This window comes from Bombyx mandarina, chromosome 20, assembly GCF_030267445.1.
Source record: "Bombyx mandarina strain Sakado chromosome 20, ASM3026744v2".
Classification (NCBI taxonomy): Eukaryota; Metazoa; Arthropoda; class Insecta; order Lepidoptera; family Bombycidae; genus Bombyx; species Bombyx mandarina.
Window position 1 is genome coordinate 8,008,276 of NC_143226.1, and position 19,475 is coordinate 8,027,750.

The following is a 19,475-nucleotide window of genomic DNA, read 5'->3' on the forward strand; positions in this document are numbered from 1 at the left end:
TCTGTCGGCCTTCTTTAGTGTCGATACTTAACTCATAATAGTACACTAAAACTATGAACATAATAGAAATATGCTATATACTCTGCGCGCTACCAAACCAAGACTTCGCCCGGCTTTTTACCAAACCTGAACTAATTGTTATCAGTAATTTGTACATAAAACTCACGTTAGGAGCGCACAGTATAGTTCAAGACGTTTTGAAACTATAGAACTTGCCTACTTTATGATCTGGGACCTCTTGATACGAAAATAAATTGAAAAAACGTTCCAAACCTAATGAAACTCAAGTCTTAAATCTCCAGTGGACTGTAAAGGCATTGAGAACAGCTATTTAAATAGGTCGAAACCTTTTTAAAGTTTTTCAATCGGTGTTCCAAAGAATTTAATAACGGACGGGGATTTAACATAGACTTCGAAAAACACAATAATATTTATTGGTAATGCAAGAAAAAGTGTCTTAAAATAAGGGAATAGTGATTGGATTCGCACAGCAGAACGCAGGACCGACCCGGGCGGACACAACACGTCTTCCAGCACAAGTCATTGACCTGTTTTATTGAAAAGCCTGCAGCAATTCGTTAAGCAGTTTCAAGCTCAATCGTAAAACTTTTGGGAGGATCTGTCGCCCGCCACACTTCACTGTGAATGTGCACGAATATTATTTATCTTTTTACTACCTTTCGGCGGGCGCTCGGGTGCAGTAGGGTGTCCTTGCTTAAAGAATAAATAAAAATATTTAAAAAAAATGAAATTGTGCTTTGTTAAACAATTATATTTTGGACAATTGTAATTTTGTCACGTATTATGTGAATGCCAGAATCAAAACAAATACAATTAATTCTGAGCCAATGGACGTGTTCACTAATGATGATGATCTTGAAATTATATTACACTTTTTAGTTTTCGATCTCACTTTCAGAATGCTATTAATTGGTCAGACTGAACATCTTTACAAGATTGTTATTAAATGTATTGCTACTGACGTGCTCGTGACTTCACCAGCCCCCGTTATGGATCTTGTGAGCCCGGACTCCGCAGCGGGCCCTGCACAATGTGATGGTCCGCCGGTCACGACTCCGTGTGCTGGACGCGCTTGTACTTATGATTGCAGTATTTACCGCGGTTACCTCTCAATCTTCTATTGGGTTCGGTCCTAGACCAGGTTCGAACGCTTCGGAAGAATACAGAGGAGTCATGACCACGCAATGAACCCCTGAACTACCACATACAACAATACAGCCTTTTTTTTCTACCTAAGCTGGTAGCTAAGGGGGAGAAGTTCACGGGGCTCTAAGGTGACGACGTTGCTAACACTAGCCCTAGCAAGAGCAGTGCTTCGCAGAATCTACCGCCGGATCGGAAACGCGACCCACTGAGAAGATCCGTCCAGAAACTCAGTGGGCTGTACAGTCAACTTTTTAAATAAAAATTTGAATATTTTTGAAATCATGGTCACCCGAAGAAACTCGTAACATTTGACTATCGAAAGTTCCAGTCAACGTGAAGTTTCTTCAGGATAAATTATGTTAGGAAGCGCGCAGACGGCGACATTACCTTCAGGAAGTGTTCGCTCAGGAGCACACATCTTCGCAATACGTTATACAGCTGTAAGCACACAGCGTGAAGCGATGCAGCGCTGCGCTGTGTCTAAGTTATATTTCTCGTACTATGGTTTGCTTAATAATGTTTGAGCTGCGCGATTTACCCTTTGTTAATACGCTTTTATTAACTTCAGACGCATGTATGTTTGTAACGGAATCTTTGAACATGATTTTGACCCCCTTCAAAACGTCAGATTAACTAGAAATTTGGTATACTTATTGAGGAGTGATGACAATTCAATATAAAAAAAAACATTGAAAAAATAAGAATTGAAAAATTGAAATTCAACTAAAAAATGAAAAGTAAATAATAGTTTAAAAAAACTAACAAAATACGCTTTTGTACATAGAAAATCAAACTAAAAAATAGTAAATAAGTAGTAGTAGAGTTCATCCATACTACCTGGAGCCACTGCGGTCATCCACAGTGCGTTTCCAGAGGTCTTTTTTGCCACGTACCATCCGGCTATGGAATGAGCTCCCCTCCACAGTGTTTCCCGAGCGCTATGACATGTCCTTCTTCAAACAAGGCTTGTGGAGAGTATTAAGCGGTAGGCAGCGGCTTGGCTCTGACCCTGGCATTGCTGAAGTCCATGGGCGACGGTAACCACTCACCATCAGGTGGGCCGTATGCTCGTCTGCCTACAAGGGCAATAAAAAAAAAGCTTTTTTACAATAAAATCATTTTTTGAAGAAGTAAATTAATGTATTGAAATAATTTTTGATTGAATTTTGTACCTACATAAAGGATAGGTTAGAGGGAAATTCATTAGGAAAAACAGTTTTTAGAATTTGGCTTTAAAGAATTACATATCTAGAACAGAGGGCGCGGCTCAGTTCTCACTTTGCGTACATTGATGTCCATGAACATCAGTATTCACATTTTTTTATTTATTTATTGCTTAGATGGGTGGACGAGCTCACAGCCCACCTGGTGTCAAGTGGTTACTGGAGCCCATAGACATCCACAACGTAAATGCGCCACCCACCTTGAGATATAAGTTCTAAGGTCTCAAGTATAGTTACAACGGCTGTCCCACTCTTCAAACAGAAACGCATTACTGCTTCACGGCAGAAATAGGCAGGGTGGTGGTACCCACCCGCGCGGACTCACAAGAGGTCCTACCAACAGCTATTACGCAAATTATTATTTTGCGGGTTTCATTTTTATTACACGATGTTATTCCTTCACCGTGGAAGTCAATCGTGAACATTTGTTAACTACGTATTTCATTAGAAAAATTGGTACCCGCCTGCGGGATTCGAACACCGGTGCATCGCTCAACACGAATACACCGGACGTCTTATCCGTTAGGCCACGACGACTTCATTACCTACCTACACTGAAATAACTCCTGTCGGACTTGTTCAATAAATACAATGCATATTCAGTGAACTTTCAACTAAATTATTGTACATCCATTTACTAAATAATAAAAACCTCTTTCGTTTAAGCATGAAAACGTAAAAGCTCGGAAGCTTTCAATTTTAACATCACATAAAGCTCCTTTCTCTTACCGACTATAAAAAAGTGATAAATCTTTGACAAAGAGAGCACTTACCGTAATTGGATGTCGTGTACAGGTTCGAGTCCCGGGTTGGGATGAGAGGGACTTTTATAGTTCGGGAGCAGAACAATAAATAAATAAAACTGTCGTTTGTCAACGGTCGGAGATCGGAATACGTTTTAGGGCGCCTCCACACGCGCCGGGCTCCGATACCTACACTGCGTGCCCACTAGACTGATCTCTTTTTTTCCTGCCTAATCTGGTAGCTTTGAGAGGCTATGCTAGCGTTACCTAACGAGTAGACGAGTTCTCGGAGCTCAAAACTGAGGGCGTTGCTAACACTAGCCCTAGCAAGGGCAGTGCTTCGCAGAATCTACCAATAGTCCAGTCATTAAGGCTTAAATTAGGTAAGAATCTCGGAATTCGAGATACCCAGCTGTAAGTCTGTAAATACTTGTATATTGACACCCTAAAAGTTGTCTCAAAACCTACATATGGTAGGGTGTAAGCAACTATTAAATTTCAAGGTCAAAGGTCACAAAAATCGGTTCTTTACGCTTTTTTTGGAAATATCTCATTTCCTATGGGTTTTTAGCTATTTGTATTTATTATCGATATTGTAGAATACAAAATGCTCTACAAATTTTGTTTAAAAAAATTTTTTATACGGTGAACCGTTTTCGAGATAGAGGGCGGAGAGCGTGCGGTCACACTCACTTCAGGTCAACCGGTGCGTCCGGTTGAAAACGCGCCATATATAGTTGATGAACTATCGATAAATCAATGACTATAAATATTTGTCAATTTTTATTAACTATTATATTATATTTTATCATTTTCTTCATGCATTAAATCTATATCTATTCAATAATACTGATAACCGTTTCCTAAAATTAAAAAATAATTAAGAGAAAAACTTAAATCGTAATATAATTATATTCCCATTTACACTAATGACATTTAAATAAAAAATAATTTGGTGTATAATATAAAAAGTCTACAAAACTTAATAAGCCTGTGCAGCTTACAAATATTCCACCAGCAAGTGCAGCTGCTCATTAACATTTCACCCGTGTATATTATCAAGTTCAAACTTGGTTAGGACATGATTTGGAACCCCAGGTATGGGGTTGGTTCATGCGAAACGATTTTCTGGAGCCTATCATGACAATTTTACCACCTGCTCCAGAAGATTTGCTAAATACAATTTTCTGCAACTGCAAGAGTGGTTGTGGTTCGCTATGCGGATGCAGGAAAGCGGGCTTGCAATGCTCTTTAGCTTGTGGCTAATGTAATGGGCAAGCTTGTCTCAATGCTCTACCATATCAGAGCGACATTAACGAAGATGGAACCTTTGACCCCGAAATCATGGAAGAACTTGAGACAAATGTCGTTGAAGACGATAATGAAGACCAGTTTGAAATTTACCAGCAGCCAGAAGACGACGATGAAGAGGAAGAAGATGATTAAAATTATAAATTCTAGTTTTTGTACCCTTTATTTCATTTTTTTACTTTCAATAAAAATAAATGTATTGAATGATATTTTTTAATAAAAAGATTAATTCATAATTTATTTGTTTTTTTTTCATCATGTAAGAAGTTATTAATATTAATTAGGTTAAAATTCAAATATAATTCCTATATTTTCATTAACAATTCTGCAATTACATGGGCAGGTAAGTGTTGTTAAATAAATTAATACTGAATAAAAAGTGGATAGGTTAGGAAAAAAATGATAAAATATAATATAATAGTTAATAAAAATTGACAAATATTTATAATCATTGATTTATCGATAGTTCATCAACTATATATGGCGCGTTTTCAACCGGACGCACCGGTTGACCTGAAGTAAGTGTGACCGCGCGCTCTCCGCCCTCTATCTCCAAAACGGTTCACCGTATAAAAAAATTTTTTAAACAAAATTTGAAGAGAATTTTGTATTCTACAATATCGATAACAAATACAAATAGCAAAAAACCCATAGGAAATGAGATATTTCCAAAAAAAGCGTAAAGAACCGATTTTTGTGACCTTTGACCTTGAAATTTAATAGTTGCTTACACCCTACCATATGTAGGTTTTGAGGCAACTTTTAGGTTGTCAATATACAAGTATTTACAGACTTACAGCTGGGTATCTCGAATTCCGAGGTGAACTTACTATAATGACTGGACTACAATGGATCGGAAACGCGACCCACTGAGAAGAGCCGGTGATCACCTCTGCTAATGCAGTATGTGTTCAAATTCAACAGGCGAATGCTGCTTCTCATTACCTATTATACTGTGCGTATCGCCGGCACATTTGTGTTAAGGGATTATAGAAGTTACTGGTGGTAGGACCTCTTGCGAGTCCGCGCGAGTAGGTACCACCGCCCTGCCTATTTCTGCCGTGAAGCAGTAATGCGTTTTGGTTTGAAGGGTGGGGCAGCCGTTGTAACTATACTTAAGACCTTAGAACTTATATCTCAAGGTGGGTGGTGCATTCGGTAGGCAGCGGCTTGGCTCTGCCCCTGGCATTGCTGAAGTCCATGGGCGACGGTAACGACTCACCATCAGGTGGGCCGTATGCTCGTCTGCATACAAGGGCAATAAAAAAAAATTTCGTTGTAGATGTCTATGGGCTCCAATAACCACTTAATACCAGGTGGGCTGTGGGCTCGTCCATCCATCTATGCAATAAAAAATAATAAAAAAGTCTAAAGACAGCGCAGCGCAACCTCTAACTATAACAATACAAACTACGATACCGTTGTATTGAGAAACTTCCTTTTTTTCAGTACGGCGGCAGAGTGCTGTGAGTCCGCGCGTGTAGGACCCGGCCTACTTCTGCCGCGAAGCAGCTGTGTGCGGCAGTTTCACGGACGCCTTAGACATCATACAATACGATCCCCTTTCTCAAGCGGGTGGCACTATTCACACTGGCGCCTACGGGCTGCAATAAACATTTCCAGTAACAAAAAAATAAGACGGAGAGGCTGGTTGGCTTGGTGTTTTTAAAATGATGACGTCAGCTGCGTGGCTGATGCCATTCTCCTTCTTCATTACTATGATTTCCTTCCATAGTGACAGTAATTAAAACTTAATTTTCCAAACAATTGGTTTTATTGAATTTCTGCGGTATCTTTATTTTTTCTGCGCGTGTGTTTGTCACTGAACTCCTAAACGGCTGGACCGATTTTAATGATATTTAGTGCGTATCTTCAGGTGGTTTCGTGAATGGTTTAGATTTACAAATCAGCCCTGCAGATGGCGCTGCAGTCGGTATGTAGGTTATTTATCTTTCCTAGAAATAATTTATATGGCAAAACAACGTTTGCCCGGCCAGCTAGTAACAACATAGATGTCCAGCCTTGCGGCTGCTCAAGTCGGAATATGTGGTGCGACAATAGCCTCTCGTATTCATAGTAGAACTGTGGGTAGTTTGTTCATTAATCTCCTGAATACCGTCTTAAGCAATTGTTGACATGCGTTGGACTTATAACAGATATCCAACAATATTAGCATTGAGAAAATAGTTAACTCTGATCATCTTAGTTAACTAAATAGCGAGGTTGCGTCGATCTATTAATTGAAAATCGCTCGCTCATCGGTCTGAGCTAAGCAATAAAACCTTTCATATTGAACTGAATATTAGAGTAATCTTCTAAAACGTTGATCCCATAATGCCACGCCCCTTTACCTAGGACGAGCGCACGCAACTATCACAACTCAGTGAGCTTTAATCTAAGCGCCAGCCAGTTAAATGAGCTCGGTAGCGTATTGACGAACTATCATTTAGTTTTATCAATAATATCTGCGACTACAATTAAATGTTTGAAATGCACCCAGTGTTTTTGCCATTAATTTTCTGAAGCTCATTTACATCATATCCGAATGCCGTCGTCGATCTTGAGACATGAGGTCAACGTCTCAATTGTATACTCAACACCGTGCATGATAAACTGTTACGGTAAGGATAACGCCATCTGTCGTCATATAGCAGAACCAAATGTCATAGAATTTAATGTCATTTTATCTGTGACGCAGAGGAAAGGTTAGTAATATCGAGTACCCTTGAGAAGTGTAACAAAAAATATACTGGGGTACCGAATCCACGTTTAATGTTTGACGATTTTAAACCGAAAGAACAACATCACCGTGTATATAATACTAGCGATCCGCCCTCGCTTCGCTTCGGAAACATTAAAACACACATGAAACAAACAAAAAAAAAAAGTAGCCTATGTTCATCAGGGACAATGTCGGCTTCTAATGGAAAAAGAATTTTTCAAATCGGTCCAGTAGTTTCGGAGCCTATTCGAAACAAACAAACAAACAAATCTTTCCTCTTTATAATATTAGTATAGACAAAAACACAATACGCACAATCAGGCGTACGGTACTTAGATCTTCAAGCGTATTTGAACAATTTTAAATTTAATTAAAATCGACTACATTTCAGAACCACTAACATCTGCTTCAAGACTTTGGTAATACGCAGCCCGCTGCAACATGTTCACATTATGATCGTACAACTTTGTAATAGACGAGAGAGCTCTGTAAGCTTCTGTTCGAGCTTTTAATAAGTTCACATGCGAGGTACACGAGATAATTTTAAAGTTTACTATAGATAGTTATAATTTATCGTTAGAACGATAAATTTAGGTTTATTATACGGCATTAAAGTTTGTAATTCTTGTGTGCCTCAAAGGATCTAACGTTGTTTGGCCGATTTGAATTGAAAGGTTTTAAATGTATCACAGACACACCCCACACACCCTGAGATATGAGGTCGAAATTCCAAATGTATTGTGTGACAAACAGCACTCCAGGCAGCATGACCGGTTCGCCGCAGATATATTCGTGGAGGCTCACCCTGTGCCCCTGTTTTACAAATTTTTTTCCTACCTGAGCTGATAGCCTTGAGAGGCTATTTCAGCGTAACGTCAACTAGTAGGTGAGCTCACGGGGCTCAAGCCGGAGTGATGCTAACACTGAACCTAGCAAGAGCAGTGCTTCGTAGAATCTACCACCGGATCGGAAACGCGATCCACTGAGAAGATCCGGCGAGAAACTCAGTGGGCTGTGTCTATGCGTTGATTCGCTCGTCGAGCCCTTCGTTGCGAGAAACGGGTTCGACGAGGAAGGTGACCAGGCCTGTTTTACGCAAACTCATAAACTGTATGTAAATCTTCAGAAAGCAGGTACCAGATCAAAGTTTACTTCAGATGTACGATAAAAAAGGGTGCGTGTACTTATGTACGCGCGTAATAAGTTATACTTTATTTTTATTAAATTTATTTCTTTCTTTTTAATTAAATTTTAATCAATTTGAAAAAAAATCGATAAAACAACATCCTCAAACACGCATAACGGACATCCCTTTTCTTGACATCGTATAAATTCAGTAATTCTCGGTACGGTTCGGAAAGTTCACCTGCGGCTATGTTCAGACTCGCCAAGTTACGTCGGTCGTATTGTAATGAGCGATTTAGTGGGCCACTTCATTCTGTTAATTTTGTGTCACGGTGCGCGCGCGTCGTAAAATTTCACTCTCATAAATTTTTCATAACGCGCCTAAAGAAGTAGAACTTGAAAAAATTTACATAATAAAAAAATCGCAAAACACATTACCGTGCGTCGGGCACTAAAAGCGGCGTGTGTGTTACTATGTACTAAGCACCGATGTAAAAAACCCATCACTAATATTTCGGCTACAGGCCGGGAGCGCGTCACACAGCGCCGTAACGAATCCAACCTTCAATATACAATTCTGGCTTAAAACTTTATTGAGACCTTAGAACTCATATCTCGAAGGAACAACATCGTATAATAAAAATCAAACCCGCAATATTATAATTTGCGTAATTACTGTTGATAGCACCTCTCGTGAGTCCGCACGGTGCCGTGAAGCAGTAATGTGTTTCGGTTTGAAGGGTTGCCATTGTAAGGGAAGGAAGCCATTGTAACTATACTAAGACCTTAGAACTCTTATCTCAAGGTGGGTGGCGGCATTTACGTTGTAGATGTCTATGGGCTCTAGTAACCACTTAACAACAGGTGGGCTGTGAGCTTGTCCACTCATATAAGTCTTGCGTTTGCGGAATATCAGATTTGTTTGATTGATTGGACATGCTGTGCTGTCATATAACGTATTTGTGACGCACCGCCACCAAAGTAATAGGAGAAATCGCGTATAGCGCTTAAAGTAAAATTAGTTTTTGATAGAATCAGACCTTAGAGTATCTTTGTGATAGCAGTCTGGTCTGATCTCTGTTTGAGAGCCAACCCTCCAGTTTAAAATATGTCTTGCTCTTACCTCTTGTGCTTAAGGTATGGGCTATAATCTTGTTGCACAAGTTGGGTAACAGCTAGCATGAGGTAGCATCTGAGCTTCGTTATCCAACTTATTAAACATACATAGTGATTTAGTGCTAGTACCTGCTTAAAATTCACAAATGGACTATTCCCGTGATTGCCACTGAACCCAATATTTATTTATTTATTTGGTTGTACTAATAAAGTGATTAGGAATTCAAAACACCGGTAAGATACTCATGATAAATGTCACCTCAATTAGCTCTAATTATAATTTAATAATTCTACTATCGACGTCTGTGGGCTGATAAGAAGAAGAAGGTGTTCGCCTGAACACGCGGCGAGCGCAGAACAATCTAATGACGACGTTCTAACTTCCCACAGCGTGACAGCGACGTTACGGTGTGAATGGTGACTTGTTTCTCTTTAATGGTTTCTTTGGCTTAAATGGGCAGAGCTTACGGCTGAGTTAGTGGTCTCCAATAACCAGATTTTATGACGCGAGTGGCTCCGTTCACACGAACGTCGTAAATTTAATAGATTTGATTCTATTTTATTTATCAAATGTGTAGTTTTTCGATAGTCAAGTCGACAATGGTAACATCTGCACATCTCAGGTTATAAAACAATATCCTCAACTAATAGGCCACGGTGTCGCCGCCCGGTATCGGCTCATCTTGGATCACGGTTGGATCTTGATTTCATTGAGGTTCTAAAGCTCGTTACAGAGGCATCTTGTCCAAAGAGGAGTGAGGTCTGTCGATTCCCCCTCGACCTAAATAAGCACAACAGCAACACATTACTACCAGGAATCCTGGAGAGTCCAGTAATCGCGTGGAACTGAATTTCAATTTGAAGTATGTCTTGCCCCATTCAAAACCATTCTACCACAGGCGCGTCCCTATTAATTAAGTCGAAAATAACGATCTATTTACATAGCCAGTAGTATAGAGCCATTGACACATTTTTTCCTTCATTTCTTTCCGATTACTTCCATACGATGAAGCGTTTAATCGCATTAGTAACACTTCGCTGACGCCGCGATTATGGTGATGGCGTCCTCTGTTTTGCATTCAGGTCGTGTTGCATAATTTTATGGATTTTCATGGAGATGTAGGGCTGCTCAACAGCACTTGATTCGAAATGAGAATCCGTGAGACGCTCAGTGCGCCGTGAATACGGAAACTTTGTTTATTCAGTAAATCTCGAGAATATGACTGTATTTTAACAATACAATTGCTGACTTCATTATACTAAATACACAAGAATATGTCTGGATAAAATAAATAGCGTGGATTGGCTTTCATTCGATTTTCATTGTACTTATTTGGTTTACATGTCGTTATTTACATTAAATTACGTTAAATTCGTATATACAAATCCGTATTTACTTTAAATTCTAAGAAATATCTTTATTTTACATTATTTATTTAGTAACGTATTATTTACATTCAGTCAAAAAAGTATCGGATAGTTATTTAATGATTGGATGATCTGTTAATGATTCATCGTGCTACTGGTGACGAGTCGGGGGCTTATGAGTTAGACATGCAAACTAGTGAACAAGATTTGGAGTGTGGCCTTCCAACTGAATTGAAACCGACAGAACTGCGCCAAAGTCTACGGAAAGACAAAGTCATGTTCTTTGACTACCGCTGTGTTGTGCACACGAAAATGTTGCCAGAAGGTCAAAAAATAAATAAAGAATAATATTTTAGCGTTATGCGGAGTTTAAAAGAGCAAATTCGACGAAAAATACCAATTTTGTGGAAAGAAAATTCTTGGGTAATATAAATTCTGCGCGATAATGTACCTCCGCACAAGGTCATCATTGTTGCCATCTTATTCCCCAGATACGGGTTCAGTCGATTGCCTTCTATTTCCAAAACTCAAATTACCACTCTGTGGCACTCGCTTTCATTCTTAGAAGACACAAAAAGAATTCGCAGCGAGAACTGAACTCAATTTCGGACAAAGCGTTTTAAAAAATTATTTTATAATTGGATTATTCGTTGGAGTAAGTGTATCGTTCTAAAGGAGCATACTTTGAAGGTGATACAATAAATTAGAATGAATAACTAACATTTTGTGTATTATTCATGTTTTACCGTTATTTTCTTGACAGTGTAGTATATTGTGTTTTTGAAACAAAAAACATAGACTTTGGCCACATGCCGCGTAATGATATGAACATTAAAAATATTAAGAACGTTGTAAATAAATAATAGTTTAAAAAAACTTACAATAAAAGCGTATTTTATAGTAAATCCAAATAAAAATGAAAAAAATAAATTTTAATAAATTGAAAATAAAAATAGTGTAAGAAAAAAATATTTTATTGTAAAAAAGCGTGGGATGCTTTTCAGGATATTATCAAAATAACCCTTCTACTCATATCTGTACATAATATATTTATAACTACTGATACCATGCACCCCACGCTTTTTTTACAATAAAATATTTTTTCTTACACTATTCTTAATTCAAATTTATTAAGATATATTTTTTATTTTTTAGTTGTATTTTCTATAAAAGCATATTTTGTTAGTTTTTTTAAACTATTATTTATTTTTACATTTTTAAGTTTAATTTAAAATTATTCAATATATTTTTTACAATTATTTTTTTAATATTGAATTGTCATCGGTCCTTATTAAGCATACCAAATTTCGAGTTAATCCAACGTTTTGAAGGGGGTCAAAATCGTTACATACCAACATACATACGTCTGAAGCTAATAAAAGCGTATTAAAATACTTAGTTTTCATCGTTGCTAGATTGCGAGGCCATTTTTAATTTACACCCACTTGTAAATTCTCGTATCAATGATTGTGAATGTGAGCAACGGTGCACCGAACTCTCCGACACAGCGAGCGTCCTAAGGATGTGTCCTGATGAACAGGTGTCACGGTCCGGGCAGGCTTAGAATAGTCCGTCGACCGCAAGACCTGGTCGTGTCACCGCGAGCATCGGCTCCGTATCTATGTGTTGACGTAGACGGCGACCTACTTACGGCCTCCAAAGCATTATATACAATAACATAAATAAAAACATTTAAAGGTACGTTGAAAATGTTTTGGTTTTAAAATTAAATAAACTTCTAATGTTGGACGGTGTTTTAACTGGTGGTAGGACGTATTGTGAGTCCGCACGGGTAGCTACCACCATCACACTGTCTATTTCTGCCGTGAAGCAGCAATGTGTTTCGGTTTGAAGGGTGGGGCAGCCGTTGTAACTATACTGAGACCTTAGAACTCATATCTCAAGGTAGGTGGCAGCATTTACGTTGTAGATGTCTATGGGATCTGGTAACCACTTAACACCAGGTGGACTGTGAGCTCGTCCACCAATCTATCAAAAAATATATTTGACAATGTGTTTTTATTGTTTACGTTTTGTTTGGACTTAAATCGTCCAAATTAAATAGCTCAGAGCATTTTTTTTATTAACAATGAAATATGAGTATATAACCTAGTATTTCAAGGTTTTTATTTGTTTTATCATATGTATCTTAATTAATATGTGGTTATTTTTAAACAGTGCACGCCTCACGCCTTCTTGACCGCAATACGTTCGTGTCACTTCCACCACTCTCCTTTTTTTTTTCTACCTAAGACAGCCTTGAGAGGCTATTTCAGCGTAACCTTAACTAGTAGGTGAGCTCACGGGGCTCAAACCTGACGACGTTGCTAAAACGAACCCTAGCAAGAGCAGTGCTTCGCAGAATCTACCACCGGATCGCAAACGCGACCCACTGAGAAGATCCGGCGAGAAACTCAGAGGGCTGTGTCTGTGGGTTAATTCGCTCGTCGAGCCCTTCGTCGCTTGCGACGGCTTCGACGAGGACGGTGACCAGTGCTTGTGGTACCTAAAAGCACCGTTAATGGATCAGGAGGATCCGTAATGACGTGTTTTGAGCGACGTCGACTGTTTACCATTCGGTGTACAGGATCGGGTATGGTACTCTCCAGTGACCCGTCCGTTGCTCTAGTCTCAAACTATAGCTACCATCGTGGCTCTACTGTTTTCTAGTCTGTTGGCTGCCTCATATGGCCACGGGTGATATCGCCATCCTGCTCAAATTCGCTGCCAGACAATAGTTACTACCAATTAAAACTAATAATAAGCAATTCACGAGATATTCAATTATCTCGCTCATTACAACACAAGTCTAGACTGGTGCTGATCCATTCTCATTATACCAATGAATAGGAATAATCAATTATACAAGTAAATCTAAAATAATCTTGCTTCACAAAGCTATGACGCAGACGGCGAGGGAAGGGGTAAGGTTGGTGGCACAACTAGTCACTGATTAAATTAGTGTTTTGTTTGTTAATCTTTTGTAAATGTGTAATGTATTTACTAAAATTAATTTAAAACTCTCATCTCGAATGCACTGCTCAAACTATAAATAATAACTAAATTACGAAACTCATTAATAAAATAAGGATACCAACAAGGGCAGAAAACAGTACCCTATCCTATTCTAGAGTCTATTTTCCATGTCCCGTTTTGTATTAAAATTAATTTGGGATCTATGGGTTCCGGTGAACACTGAACATCAAGTGGGCCGTCGACTTTTTCACTCATTTTAGCAATAAAAAAAATCTTTCAACATAATTTTCAAGTTGTCAAAAAACAACTTCAATAAGTCCGATTAACTTGAAAATTTGCCAACTTATAAAGACTTATAACTATAAGTATACATAATATAATTATAAGTTCGGCACGTTATTAAGGCGTCTTTGAGGGTACACGATAAATGTGAGATCTTCCACCGAGCGGCTGAAATTGCTCGGTAGATGGTCCGAACGTTATTTTTCGGAACTTGTTTATGTATACAGGCATGCGAGCTTATATTTGTGTATTACCTAAGAGCTTATCATGAAAATGTTGTTAGCCAGATTCAGGCATTTGTCAAATACATAACTTGTGTTCTATGGTGGCTACCTATTTTTCAGAACTTTAGCAAGATTCAGTAATCTGTCAAATGTCTTATATTCTATGATAACCAGCTAACGCTACACGTCTTCTGAATATTTTAATTTTTGTTTTTATTAGTTACGCACACGTCTCACGTGCTTAATACGGTTTCTAACGAGCACTAAGTAGGCTTGTTTTTACAAAAGTAAAAATAACGAACAAATGTACGAACTGACTCAGTGTGCCCGTCAACTTTACATTAAGTATACCTACTCGAATACCGAAGAACTAACGCTTTAAGTTGTGAACACAGAACGCTAGCGAAAACCGCTTCAGATGTTAATAGTAATGTTGATATATTCAGTAATGTGCAACTAATGAGTTTAACGGGGCCCATGGACATCATTGCTTCAGTGATATCTTAAAGTAAAAATAAAGATATTTTAACAAGTTGGAAGCTAAATTAGTGCCAAATACTCCTCTACATATTTACAATGATAATGCATTTTTATAGTAACTATGATATCTTAACGCGAAGATTTGTGTATGCGTTTTATTAGGATACCGGTCATTTACCATAACTGGGTTGCTCAACCCAGGGCTGAATCCTGGCTGGGAAACTCCTGAATTCACCATTCAGGAGTTTCCCGATGATTCTCGGGAAACTCCTAAATGGTGAATTCACGAGAAGCATCGACATGAGACGTTTATGTATTCAATTATGACTACTCTTGTTTTATTTATTGCTTAGGTTGGTGGACGATCTTACGGTCCACCTGGTGTTAAGTGGATACCGGAGCCCATAGACATCTACAACCCACTTTAGATATGAGTTCTAGGTCTCAGTTTTTACAGTAAAACGGCTGCCCCACCCTTCAAACTGAAACGCGTTACTGCTTCACGGCAGAAATAGGCAAAGTGGTGGTACCTACCCGTGCGGAATCACAAGACGTCCTACCACCAGTGACCACAACCTGTCATCACCTAAAACTTACTCCCAAAAAAGTTTCGTTGTGAATATTTATTGCTTTTAATGTGTATGTAATACATGATCGCAATAGGACCTACGCTACCCCGCCCTCATCATGGAAACTATTTGTGAATACGTGTAAAGTACGAATTCACTTTCAAAGGTGCTTAATTGAAAAACACTGACCGCCCCCTTTTAAAACTACATTGTCATATATTGGCCAAGAACAACAGAAATATTTATGAAAGCCCGTCTGCTTACTGAGCTTTATCTTCTGGTTCAGTGAGCTTCGGTCACAGGTGGACGAGCGCTTTAAATTGAAGTTTGATAGATAGCCTATCAATTTTCAATTTAATCTAACATTGAATGGAGAAATGTATGTGTGGTGTCGGCGTTATAACAATCTTAATTGAAGCGCTAGTAATAAGTCTCGTCGCGGTCTAGATAGGTGTATTCTATGTTCTATAAAAGAGTTTGGGGGTTACGATGAAGGGAAGATCTTCCATCGAGCGGGTGATATTGCTCGGTAGACCGACGAATGTTTTTCTATTAACCTCGAGGGGTTATTCTAGATTCGCCGAGCTTGTAGGTGAGCTCACGGGGCTCAAACCTGACGACGTTGCTAACAGGAACCCTAGCAAGAGCAGTGCTTCGCAGAATCTACCACCGGATCGGAAACGCGACCCTCTGAGAAGATCCGACGAGAAACTCAGTGGGCTGTGTCTGTGGGTTCATTTACTCGTCGAGCCCTTCGTCGCAAGCGACGGTTTCGACGAGGACGGTGACCGGTGCTTGTGGTACCTAAAAGCGCCGTTAATGGATCGGGAGGATCCGAAATGACGTGTTTTGGGCGATATCGACTGCTTTCCGTTCGGTGCGCAGGATCGGAAATGATCCAAATGCTTGTTCGGAACTTGTATATAAGTATAAGCTTATCTTGAAAATGTCGTAAGATTCAGGCATCTGCTCAATATCTTGTGTTTTACGATGCCTACTCGCCACAGCGGGTTAGTATCTTTATTGACAGTGTCTTTTTCATGCATCGTTTAACGACTTTATTCTCTTAGGGATATACAAAGGTTTTCAAATTATTCTCTGTTGTCAGAGCTATGTCGAATGCAAAGTTGTATATAAAGGCGGTTATATCACTCATGAAACTAAACCCGGAGTTTGCGCTGGTCACACAATAGAGATACACTGGAGGATGTGCCGTTATAACCCGCTAGTCGTCATGGCCTAAAGGATAAGACGTCCGGTGCATTCGTGTTGAGCGATGCACCGGTGTTCGAATCTAAGGCGGGTACCAATTTTTCTAATGAAATACGTACTCAACAAATGTTCACGATTGACTTCCACGGTGAAGGAATAACATCGTGTAATAAAAATCAAACCCGTAAAATTATAATTTGCGTAATTACTGGTGCTAGGACCTCTTGTGAGTCCGTAGGTATCACCACCCTGCCTATTTCTGCCGTGAAGCAGTAATGCGTTTCGGGTTGAAGGGTGGGGCAGCCGTTGTAACTATACTGAGACCCTTAGAACTTATATTTCGTGGTGGGTGGCGCATTTACGTCGTAGATGTCTATGGGCTCCAGTAACCACTTAACACCAGGTGGGCTGTGAGCTCGTCCACCCAACTAAACAATGAATAAAAAAAAGTCCTGCTGCCACGCCGGGAGATGAGAGCGATTGATTTGAATTATTTCTTCAACACACAGCATTTTGATTTCGACAAACACACCCTTTGGCTTGACAATAATAGTAGCCTTTCTCGTATTCAGGTTATTGCTATTTGAAAATTGAAGGCGTTCTAATTTACATTCGAACACTCCTTATTGACTTATTGCTTTGTTATATTAAGTACTTCATACATAGTCCGGATCCACTTTCATGTATCCATAATAAGTAGGGGTAGAACGACATTGTATTTCACTGCGTATATCTCAGCTGCCATCAAGTCAAATACATTATTACATACCACATTAATAAAAAATAATAGAAAAATTTTATACAAAACAAGTTTATTATCGCATTAAAAAAAATACTGATTGTCGGGCTACTTGTTACATGGGTAAAGACCATCATTCTGGCTATTTATGTCGCGAAGGAATAAAATTCAGATTTAGACCTCATGTCTCAAGGTGGGTTAGAAGGCAACCACACAGTGACGTATAGAGGCTACGGTACAAGTGCGCTGTGAGCTCATTCACCCATCAAAGTAATATAGATATCATTTATTGGTTTTGCGAGTAGGCTCCGGTCGGTACGACCATCTGCACATTTCTGCCTCAAATGAATAACGTATTTCACTGTAGAGAATGGGTCCGTCGTTAGGTATACAATACATATGGGTCCTCGACCTCATGGTGAAGGGTAAAAAAATAATTTTATGAGTAAGACTTTGCAGTCAAAACTCTTTGGTTTTACTGTTTGTTTCTGGCTGGTTTTGATGCCATTAAATAGATGACAATTTAAAAGTAGTAGTAGTAGTTAAATTTTTCCAAATGGAAAGGCGAAGGTATCATACCACACAGCCTAATCTTTTATAATTTTTTTAATAAAAATATGAAATGAAATAATAATAATATGAAGTGAAATGAAATGAAGTTGATTAATTTGGAACATTAATCAATTGACATGAAATTAAATGAAATAAGATGATATGGGATGAAATATAATCTCAGTAAAATGATGGTTATTTACTAAAACTTTTCTAATGGACTTTTTGGAGGATCTTGAGGAACTACGTCCAGCGGCTGTTTCATTTTTCCAACAGTTTAAAAATAAATAATAAAAGCGGTTTTCCGCCATTTTTGTATTGTTTTTCGTTCCGACAAATCGAGAAGAAGTTTCATACGTTTAGATACGATGCTATTGCAAGAGCGTTCTTCATTGTGAGCATCTGCCGCTGAGGACAACCACCGAATTGGATCTTCGCTGCCAACAGCTAGTGAGACAAGCATGAAGTAGTGTGGCTTTACACGATGATAACATCAGGCCGCACTTATCTTCAGCCTCGCAGTAAACATTGGGAGAGCTGAGCTGAGAAGTGTTAGGGCATCATCTCAGATGTTCCCTTCCTTCGATCCCAATAGAATTCTTAATCTAGTGATCGATTAACACTAAGAGAGTGGCTGTTTAAACTCTTTGTCTCAGTTATTTAACCGAAATCCTAAAATTTATTTAGCAAAATATTTTTTTTACATTCCTCATAGACTGGCAAAAATTTATCGAATAATATTATTCATATATTCTATATTATAATTAAATGGGTAAGGCTATAATAAAAAAATATGTTAGATTTGTATTTGAAAGAAGAAAAAATCGTTACTCCGACCCCATCGACTCTTTTTGTTATGATTCGACGCACCTGTGTCTACTTAACATTACATGGGCAGTATTTTAATAACTGAATTAGATTATAAGTACAGAATTAGAGAACGACGGTTGTAAGTTCATTGTTAACCAAAAATATTTTCTAAATTCAATTCATTTCAATTAAAAATACTTCCAAATTAATAAAATCTACATCTCGACTGGTATACCTAAACAACGAAAACTTTGAAAGTTGTTAAGTGGAACCTTTCTAAGTTCTCCACAGAAATATCGCGGTTCGTAATTAACTTTACGGTTCGGTACGAGCTTGAGGAGGTCAATATTGTACACAAAAGAATTTTAACAATGCAAGAAAACTTGGCTATATTTCAAAATATAATGGGAAAATCGTACAGTGGCGAGCCTAGCGCGGGGGCGGAGCGCGACCCGGGGCTGGAGGCAGTCAGAGCATGTGGCTGGAGTCGTCCGCGGGTAGCAGTTGTAAGGTTTGTTGTAAAATAATTAAATTTGTGAATGTTAAGGCAATTTTCGGATTGCCAAATAGCAACACTGTTGGTGGGAGCAATTACAGTAGTGGGGACGTGACATAATAAAAAAGGCGGTAGTCTGAAAAAAAGAGACAGAAAGCAGCGTATTCAGTAGTGAGCAGATATCTAAAGATTGTACAAGTGGAGTTACAAATAAAGCAGAACTAAGTGAACTATTGCAATCTGAATCTTGAACCCGACTCTTACACAGTGGTAGCTAATATATACTGACATTGTCACGGGTCAATACCATTAAGGATCACGTTAAAGACGCCAACTCGTTTAACAAACTCAAAAAATAAA

General features: G+C 38.7%; 1 protein-coding gene across 5 annotated transcripts in view; it reads right to left on the reverse strand.

Moving 5' to 3' along the window:
* Positions 1-19,475, reverse strand: part of LOC114249434 (uncharacterized) — a 152,219-nt gene that overhangs the window by 36,256 nt on the left and 96,488 nt on the right. The gene's annotated exons all lie outside the window — the stretch shown is intronic.